Below are 11,105 nucleotides of genomic sequence, written 5' to 3' on the forward strand. Positions count from 1 at the left end.
ATAATAGATCCTGACAGAAACGATTAGCAATTACTAATAAAAAAAATTGTTATTTTTTTATAGGCGCCATAAATTACATAGATAGTTTTCGTCATTATGATATGTCATGTCGAACGCCTCTAAACGCCTAAGAAATAAACGAGCTCGCCAAATGTTTAAAAACTTCATTTCTTATTTCCTAGGAGGATTTGATACGAACTTATAATATAATGGCAATTTTATTTATTAAATTAAAGCACGGGATATTAAACAAATGGAGCATAAATTAAATGGACTAATTTATTTACAGCACTCCGGTTAAGTCTTCCAAAAAGTCTTGCAAAAAGGGGTTGTATCTCTTGTTCAAGGTTTTTTTTAACAATTCTGCTCTGTTCGGCCTATTCAAAATATGAAACGTTTACCTGAAAGTCAGACGTGTAAAATGCACTTTTAATATGTTAAAAGACTCCTTATCTCTACAAGTTATAGTATGTAGTTTATTAGTTATTGCTAATTTTTGTTCTATTTTTAGTCTCTTTATTGTTTGTTTTGTATTATAGAATTTATGCTTATGTATGTATAAGTAATATTATAATATATTTTCGACGTAAGTATATATGTTTTATAATTTATGGATTAAAAATTCTACATATTTTTATGATATGATTATTCTAATTAATTTCAGTCATTACAAATGAAAATATTAACATTTAAAGAATTATTTAAATCGATATAGTGTTAAATAAGCCAAATTTTAACATAATTATTTGCAAATGAGAATTTTTGAAAGAACAGAAAAAATTGACCACGTGGCGGGATTCGAACCCGCGTATTTTTGCCAAACCGTAGCAATCCGGGACCCCGGGTGGCCGAGAGGCTAGGCGTTGCTACGATTACATAAACTACAATTAGGTCGGTAAGTAGGTAAAATGATTCAGAGTGGCTTTATGTCATTTTTAATAATAATATATAATAATTATGTTCGTTAAAATCGGAAATAATACAAAATAATTATTATAGTGAAAGAAACACGCTCTAATTATGGATTGCTAGCTGCGTCCCGCGGTTTCACTCGCGTAAATCCGTATCCCGTAGGAATATCGGGATAAAAAGTTGTCTATAAGTTATTCCAGTTGTTCAGCTATCTACGTACCAAATTTCATTGCAATCGGTTCAGTAGTTTTTGCGTGAAAGAGCAACAAACACACACACTTCCTTACAAACTTTCGCATTTATAATATTAGTAGGATAGTAGGATATTAAAAAGTCTCACTTTCATTTATACAGAAAAATTTAATCGCGGCGATAGAATCAGGATAATGAGATAAATTCATGAAATCTTTGATAATTGTACCAAGTCTGAATTAAAACAGGCAGACAAGGAGAGTTGATATCGCATTTTGAGTAAGGATTTCTATCTAAGTAAGACGTCACTGAGAGAGCGAAGGGTCTAGAGGAGCAAGTGTTGTTCGTTGACGTCACACCCACAGGCGCATCTTATCTTATACCTTTAAACGAGCAATTCTGGTATATATATATATATATATATATATATATATGTATATAATTGGAATCTTGGAATCGGCTCCAACGATTTCCATGAAATTTAGTATTCGTGTTTTTTTTCCTGACATCTATTGGTGAATAATAATACTATTTCGCTTCGTAGATAGCTGGACACCTGAAATAACACATAGGCACTTTTTATACCGATATTCCTACGGGATACGGACTTACGCGGTTTCAACCGCGGGTCACAGCTAGTAATTAAAATAAATTAACATTTCCATTCGCTACAATCAATTTGTATGGCACAAGAATGACGTAGATAAGTTCCTATACATTATGAAATTGAGCTGAATTAATTCGTTTGTAAAAGATATTTGTTTATTGAGGTATATCATTTGCATAGACATCTATTAGTTTTAGACAATGTAATTTATGGTTGAGGTCACATCCAACAGAACTGCTTTTACAATTATATTACGATAAATCGCATTTTTCCTGTTCAATCCAGTTTTATGCAGTGGCTTGCTTGAAAATCGTCAGTAGTGTAATTTTTATTATCTCCCCATTAAAGTTTTATGAAAATTCGTCAGACGGCAAAATGTCAAGCACGAACGGACAAAACTGCATTTTAAGTGCTGAAATATTCTTCTTACTATTACATGTGCTAGTACATTTAATTCGTTGCCAAACTCCTCCGAAACGGCTGGACCGATTCTTATGAAATTTTGTGTGCATATTGGGTATGTGTGAGAATCGGCCAACATCTATTTTTCATACCCCTAAAGGATAAGTGTAAGGCAGAACAGCGTTTGCCGGGTGCAGCTTGTATTATGTAATATTCTTTTATAATATAGTAGTATATAAAAAAATGTAAATTATTGGGATTTCTGTCTATAAAGTAATAAAACAAAATACCATAATTCTAAATCTGATAGAAATAAAATATTTATTTTCATTCTTTGTGATAGCCGGAAGTTATAAATAAAAATAGGTCTAACCATATTTTTTACAATACATATTAAGTCTAATATGCAAATAGGCATTGAATGTCGGAAGTAAATAATTATATCATTTCATAACATTTACTTCTATCTTAAAACTGCGTATTTGTATAATTAACAATATGATATATTCATAAATCAAGGCTCTTTAATATCTTTTATTACGTACAATCTCTTTCCAATTTTTATTATTAACCTTATCCATATTCAATAACTAATTAGACATTATTAGAATTATTGAATAATTTAATCTATGAATAAATATTCAAATGTAATAACATTTTTTTCGTTTTATTTACTAACAGCTGTGTCCCGCGATTTCTTCCATGTTAAAATGGAATATTCAACACATAACTATTTTTCCTTTTCGAAACAGTAGGTAAAGATATTAACGCATTCAATCAAAAACGAAAACGAAGAATCAAACTTTTCAGCTTAATCATAGATAACATAACACTATATTATACTAGCGGTCCGCTTCCCGGCTTCGCCCGTGGACAGATTGTAGCTTATAGCCTTCCTCAATAAATGGGCTATCTAACAGTGAAAGAATTTTTCAAATCGGACCAATAGTTCCTGAGATTAGTTTGTTCAAACAAACAAACAAACTCTTCAGCTTTATAATATTAGTATAGATTAGTATAAATGAAACAATAATTAAGTCTGTCGACATAAGACAGGTAACATTGGGGTGTATTATTTTAATAGATAGGAATTTTCTTAATTTTTGTACGTAAACTGTTGTTTTATAGTTATTGCTTTCCGAGTAGAATTCATAAGTGTTGGTGAGTGAAGGCCTTTCGTGAAATAAATACAAGTCGTTGGGGTCTGTGAAGGATTTCAATATCGCTCAAGTTCTAGTCCGAATCCTTCATTACAAATTAGCTAATAAACAAGTGGCAAATAATTGGTCAGCGTTGTCTAAGTAGATAGATTTATTTATTACCTACTACATTTTGGATCCGGCTTCGTCCATGATGCATATATAGCAAGTCACTCAGTGAAATTGCAGCTTTCTAATGGTGAAAGAATTTTTGAGATCGGTCCAGGGCTTTTTGCGTGAATACGTTAGTAACATATAAAAATTCAAAAATACATAAGTGTGTATAATTACAAAGACGAACTTTATAATATTAATCTAGAATTAATGTTATAGCGTCAACAGTAATTATATCATAATTGAAAATTTCAACTGTTTTAATATCACAGCTTCTGAAATAGTACATATAAGTACCCATAACTTTGCGTACAACTATCTTCTTTAAAGAAAACCCTTCAGTAAACAAAACAAAGGATGAAAATTATATTACACAGTATTTTGAGTGTTGTTAGCCAATTTTCAATTCCCGCCTTTTTTGAGTATCACGACTTGCTGGCCATGCACACCTTTTGACTTGGTTCACCGTGAATGGCCACAGTCCCCAGTCAATTACTAAAGACAACAAGAAGTGGACAAATGTTTGTCCACTTCTCTGCTTGACCACATTTCATCTACGTCCACTTGATCATTTGGAGCGGAACCGATAATTCCTGGTCGTAATTACATTATTAGGAACGAGGAAGCTTTAATAATGGCTAGGTTCAATAAACTATGGTAAGACGTTCACGGTGGGCATGAATCAATCTGTGAACGAAAATTATAACGTACTGAATAATTTAATTACACTATCACACTAATATAATAAATCCGAAAGTTTGTTTGTTTGGATGTTTGTCCGTCAAACACGCTGAAACTACTGAACGGATTTTGATAATATTTGGTATACTGCCGTATATATATTTGGTATAGCTGACTTGACTGACAGAATACTTTTTATCCCGATTAAATGCTCACTTGGGTTAAAGCAGGAACCTTGAAATCCGGGCGGAACCGGGACGAGCGTCTAGTTTAACATAAGAGTGTTGCATTTTTGTAATTGAACTATAAATGTATTTAGATAGACAGTTAATATAATCAATTGAACGCGTTATTTACCCTTAGACTCTAATGCGAATGCATCGCAGTTATATATTATACCGCGAATTTACACAAAAATCGGTCAGGTAGGCCCCTTACCTCGCAAAGCTTTCTTAATCCATTTCTTATTTGAAGTAAGTAGTCAATCCATTTGCAGTGGTGTCAGGTCCGCAAGCGAATGCACGCCTCTCAAAATGTTCATAGGCGTTGGTTGGCCCACCAGCTCTATGACCGACGATGACATAAAAAAGTAGCTTCTATTTCTGTGCCTCAAATCTGTTATATCAATTAATTCGAAATTAATATACGTTCAAATTTGATTAACAGATTTTTTATTTAATCAATTTAATCCCGGTCTACCGTAAAGATCTTCCACATCACCTTAGTTGGTCAAGGCAAGCGTGGGCATGAGGCTTCATTGAATAAGTAATCCCATTACAATATATAGGTACAAGTTCAAAGTTAATTATTATTGTATTCTCCTTCAACGTTGAGTCACTGATTCCGTAGTGTTTTATATCACTCCAATTTGTGACTTCAGATACAGCTATTCTTCTATGATTTCTTTTTCGTCCCCATTTGATTTTTATTAGTTTTTTTGTTAAATAGAAAATATATAAGACATAAAATAGATGTAAAAATTTATTATATTATTTGTTGATTCTGAGATACATAAAAAGTAAAATAAAATTTGTTTAATATATTTTTGTTTTGTCATCTAATTTTGCTTTATTAAATTAAATAAAAAAAACGTATAAAAATTTATCCTAATTAAAGTCATAAATTTTTTGCAACGTGATTTAATCTGTATTTCAGCACAGATAACATAATACTTTTCAGCAACGATCCACACCTAAACCAACCACCAGACAAAAAAAAACACTTCATCAATGCAGTTATAGTAAAATTACTTTGTTGTAATTTTACTGTATAACTGGTATTTTTACACAAATAGCAAAAAAATTTAAATTTAAAAGAGTTTCTTGTTCATCTCATTAAATTCACAATTCACTTATTAATTATTTAAAATAATCGGTACGTATGCTTAAGATACGTTTCAATTCTCTTTGTATTTATTTCCGTTTCCTAATAAGATTAGAGAAATCTTGGCCTCAACGCAATGTCACGCTTACGCTAAATCAATGACATTTGTCGGGAATATAATTTTAAAGAAAGGTAAATTTTTTACAAATAATGTATGTATGTAATTTTGTTATTATTTGAAATAAAGTTCAAGCTGCTATCTGAAACATTCACTTGATATATAAATCAATATATATAACAATGAAAAAAAAGTCGAGTTAAACTCGAGAACGGATCTACCAATTCGGCTATTTTTAACAGTTTCGTTTAGGCATAAGGTTCTTATTGTGAAAAAAATTGAATGTTTCAAATAGGGCAGAAGTACATCTAGCTGAGAGGCTATTTCTAGATATATCTGAAGCAAAAAGCTTTGTACATATTTACGAAAATTTCACCTACGAAAAACTATCAAAATTAGAACACTGATAGTTTGTATAAAGGAGTATATACTACATAACACCTATATTTTCTTTTAAATATGCATTAAATTATAAATCACTAGCTGCGCCCTGCGGCTTCACTCGCGTAAGTCCGTATCCCGTAAGAATATCGGGATAAAAAGTTACCTATATGTTATTCCAGTGGTCCAGCTGTCTACGTACCAAATTTCATTGCAATCGGTTAAGTAGTTTTTGCGTGAAAGAGCAACAAAGACACACACATCCTTACAAACTTTCGCATTAATAATATTTTAGTATGATTACGCACACTACCAAGGATTTGACACACACGTATACTCCTTTGTTGACGCGTTAAGGCTTTGGCCAAGTTGTCAATATTGGTCTTTTGTATTATTTGTCTATAGTCTTGATGCATTTATCTTTGGGTTTAAATTATATATATATAATGTATAACATGTTATACACAATTTTTCATAGATTTTTAAGCGTCTTGTGTTTAATATTTTCTTGTGTTTGATTTTACGCGAGTATTATTTAGAAATCGCTGTAAAGTGTTCGAAACATCGGGTTAATAATATAGTGAATAAATCGCGTTTAAAATCCGTTTAAAAAGTTTTTAATTTTAAACGTCTTGTGTTTATTCATCATCATCAGCCCATACATGTTCCCACTGCTGGGACACAGGCGTCCTATAAGGGCAGGTCGAACTTTTGATACTAGCAAGCGCTGAATTAATTTGGTGGCGTTATGACACATTTTGTTATTGTTAAAGTGTAACTGTGTATTTCTTCAATGATTTTTTCTTTCTTTCTTTCTTTCAAATATACAATGGGCATGCTTCTTCGCAATTTAGACTTTGGAACGTACTTCAAACTTCTCCCGTTATCTTTCAGTTCATTTTGCTTTTTTTCGCAAATTATTTAAATATATAAAACATTAATACAATCAATATCCTGCAATAAGAATTCATATACATTACATTGACGCAATACAAATCACAATAGAACCTAATTATTGGTAACATTCGACGTTTTCAAGAAACGTTTAATATAACACTCACTATGTCACTTAAAGGCCGGCAAAGCATGTGTCACACGTCTAGTGTTAAAAGTGTTTGTGGGTGGTGAACACTTCACGTCAGATTTTCTTGCTCCTTTGCTTACTCTGCAAAAAAAAAACAACACAAAAATTATACAGGATCTCTGCGGATTATGAATCAATTTATCAATCACTTACTGAAACGTTTCAGTCAGTCTGCGACGATAATTCTACCTTAATAAACTTCTACATTAATTGTCTATCCATTCAAGTATTGTACATTAATAAAAATGAAGTAAGAACAGATCATTACATCGAACGAATCGCGGAAATTTAAATCTAATTTAAATTTTCTTCACGACATGTGAAAAAGAATCGAGGATAAAAGAATCAAAAATCTTGTTCCGATAACCTTAACCTTTCTGCCGAATGCGTCTTTCAATTTAGATAAGCCAGAAATTATTCGACATGGTATGCATCGACAAGCCAAAGCACATTGTTTCAGACTTATTAGGACTAGTTCCTCGCCATGGCTCCACCTGGATTGTCCTATATGTTTAATTTCAAATTTTGTTAAATGAAAATCCTATCCTACGAATATTATAAATGCGAAAGTTTGTAAGGATGTGTGTTTGTGTTTGTTGCTCTTTCACGCAAAAACTGCTAAAGCGATTGCAATGAAATTTGGTACGTAGATAGCTGGACAACTGGAATAACATATAGGCAACTTTTTATCCCGATATTCCTACGGGATACGGACTTACGCGGGTGAAACCGCGGAGCGCAGCTAGTCCTACTTAATATTATAAATTCGAAAGTTTGTAAGGATGTGTGTTTGTGTTTGTTGCTCTTTCACGCAAAAACTGCTGAACCGATTGCAATGAAATTCGTACGTAGATAGCTGGATAACTGGAATAACATATAGGTAACTTTTTATCCCGATATTCCTACGAAATACAGGCTGTACATAAATTTGTTATGGATCCTTGCAAATTATTAAAAATTTGGACAATTCTATAAGCAGAAATCGTTTAATTAAAATGACTTCTAAACATAATGTTTAATGTTTATAAGTAAAAAATACAACTCGCAAATTGAACTACCAAAAGTTTCACCTGTCATCTTCTAATTGATATAAATGGGTACAAATTTTGTTAAGGTAACAAAGTTTAAAATCTTTAATTACGTTCTTTCAAAAACAACGCCTTATCAATTGGTTCCTTTTCTTCCTTTTACTCTTTCTATTTAATGTTAACCAAAAGCTGCTTTAATCGACCAAAGCTAATCAATCAATTGATAATTAACCTCTTTTATTCGATTGGAGAATGAAATGAACCGCTTCAATGTATAGACAAAGAAGTTGGCAAGCACATTGTTATTTAAAACTTTTGAACTATTAGAAAAAATCCACAAGAATCGTTCAGCATAATACCAAAACGAGCTCAGGGAAACAGTACGACATACTACACGATCAATTCAATGTTTATGTTCGATATACCGGGCAATTGAGCTGATGATTCGTGTGATGTTAAGCGATCACCACCACTTAAGAATATTCAGAGGTAGTGCCTCTGCAAATGCGTTACCTGCTTTTAAAGAGTAAGGGATGAGGAAAGGAAAGAAAGACTGGCAAGGGTGAGGAAAAGGAAACGGGTATCAGGCTCCCCCACTCGCCGTACGAAACACAAGAGCATTCGCTTGATTATTTCACGGCTCGTCAGTGTGGGTGTGGTACCTTCCCTGGTCCGAGCTTGCCCAATTCGTACCAACTACCAGTTTTACCAGTACCACTGGTATATAGACTTGAAGATTACAATTTGATATGATGTTAAATTATTACAATATTGTTTTTCTACCGTAAGGGATTTACAACAAGCCTTAGTTGTGCAGATGGTGATGGATATACAACGGAGTATTTATTTATGTTTCAAGTGATCTTTCCAAGAAACTGTTAATAACCTAACTTAGTCTAGCCTAGTTAGTGTTCATTATTAGACGTTGTAACTCGGTTAGGAGGTCAAAATCGCTGGACACTAAAGAAACTCACTAATATTAATACAAAACCTGTTGATTTTGTAGGTTTTGGACGCTCCTTTTCAACCGCCTTCAAAAAAGGAGGAGGTTATCAAATCGACTGAATTATTTTGTGCTTGTTACCTCGAACCTCGTACCTTTTTATTGGGTGAACCGATTTTTACGATTCTTTTTTTATTAAAACTGCCAGCTAACTTTTAAATTTGGTCTAGATCTGACAATTTGAAGGCGATTTATAAATAATTATTATGAACCTAACTGCTGATGTATTTGGGTATCGCGTTTAAACACAATGTTACTGAAGATATATTCCCGAAATTTAAAAAAGCATCACTACACCAACTCTTATTATAGCTGGAATTTACTTCCAACGACTGCAAGTTAAAAAATGCTAAGAGTTACATTAATATTATTTTTCAATTCTCGATCTGATCCAATTAGCATATATTCTGGTGCATATCATTAATTTTGAATAAAAGAAACATTAATTGACGGCACAAAAATACAATTAGAATAAGACAATACTTGGACAATAATAAGTCGCTGTTAAAAAATAAACAATACAATTAAAAAAAAAATAAAAAATAAAAAAGATGACGAAAATCGAAGCCAAATGAGGCAAATGCATCGCAGGTGCAACTCTGAATACAATAAAGAACAGAAAATATAATATTCAATTGTTTTCTAAAGAAAATCATGAATTTACTAAATGGAATTAATGTTTGTATGTTTGTATGCATATAATAAAACAGTAGCCCGACAATTTCTGTACATTAAATATTTAGAAAAATTAATTAATGTTATGCAATATGAATAATCCAAAAACAATACTCTGTATTTTTTGTTTATCTGTATGTAGGTATGTCAAGGTGATATAACAAGCTGGTTAAGATTTATAAAAAAAAAAACAGTTTTTAGTAATGGCTACCCTGTATATATTGAGATAATTTTCTTAATGAATTTTGGAGTTGTTTTAGTGAATGTAATCAAAGGAATGGTATTTAATAGATAAGATATAGGTATCTAAAGTCATATAAAATATCATACAGCCTCTTTGAAACTCCACATAAAGCAAATTTTTGTTTATTCACGCGAGTGAAACCGTGGGCGGAAAGCTTGTTATACATAATCTGAATATGGTATATGCAAATTGCTTAGTTTTCAAATGAAATTATTAATTACTATCTGCGCTCCGCGGTTTCACGCGCTGAAGGCCATATCCCGTAGGAATATCGGGATAAAAAAATTGCTTCTGTGTTATTCCAGTTGTCCAGCTTACCAAATTTCATTGCAATCGGTAGTTTTTGCGTGAAAGAGTAACAAACATACACACAACTATCCATACTTACAATTATCGCGTTTATAATATTAGTAGGATAATATTAATTCCACGTCGTCTCATCGTCTGTCTTAAAAACACTTCCGATGTATAAAATATAGCATATGCACTTAAAACAATTATTTTAGCACTTAACTAGATCTAGATTAGAACAGGTCCTTGATTTAGTTTTTGTTTCATGTATTTAACACCAATTTAATTGTAATTTATTGAGTAGGTACAATATGTTGTTATAGATAAAATTAAATATTTACTTATTTTAGCAAATTATAATATTTGTAATACTTAAACTGTATTTAACTTTGAAATAACCTATTATTCATTATTTCTCAGATAAATGAAAATAATTAAACTATTTCAATTGTTTTTTTTGTGTAATATGAAACGACTATCTATATCAACACATATATTGTAACTAGAGGTCGACCACGGCTTCGCCCGTGGTACATAATTTTTCAAAACGGAGCAGTTAGTTCTTGAGATAAGCGCGTTCAAACAAACAAATAAACTCTTCAGCTTTATAATATTAGTATAGATAATATAAGTTTTATTCATTCATTAATTATTCATTCAATATTGTAAACATATGTTGCCTGTAACACAGTTTTTATTTTCACAGGCTTTAGTTTCTTCCAATATAATTGTTCGAATTTAACACTATTTTAATAAAGACTAAAACTTTAATAAATACAATGGTAAGTAGATATGTGTACATTAAAAAAATATATAATTATAATACGAAATGTAATTTCACGTCTCATCGG

Source organism: Zerene cesonia, chromosome 3 (assembly GCF_012273895.1).
Source record: "Zerene cesonia ecotype Mississippi chromosome 3, Zerene_cesonia_1.1, whole genome shotgun sequence".
NCBI lineage: Eukaryota > Metazoa > Arthropoda > Insecta > Lepidoptera > Pieridae > Zerene > Zerene cesonia.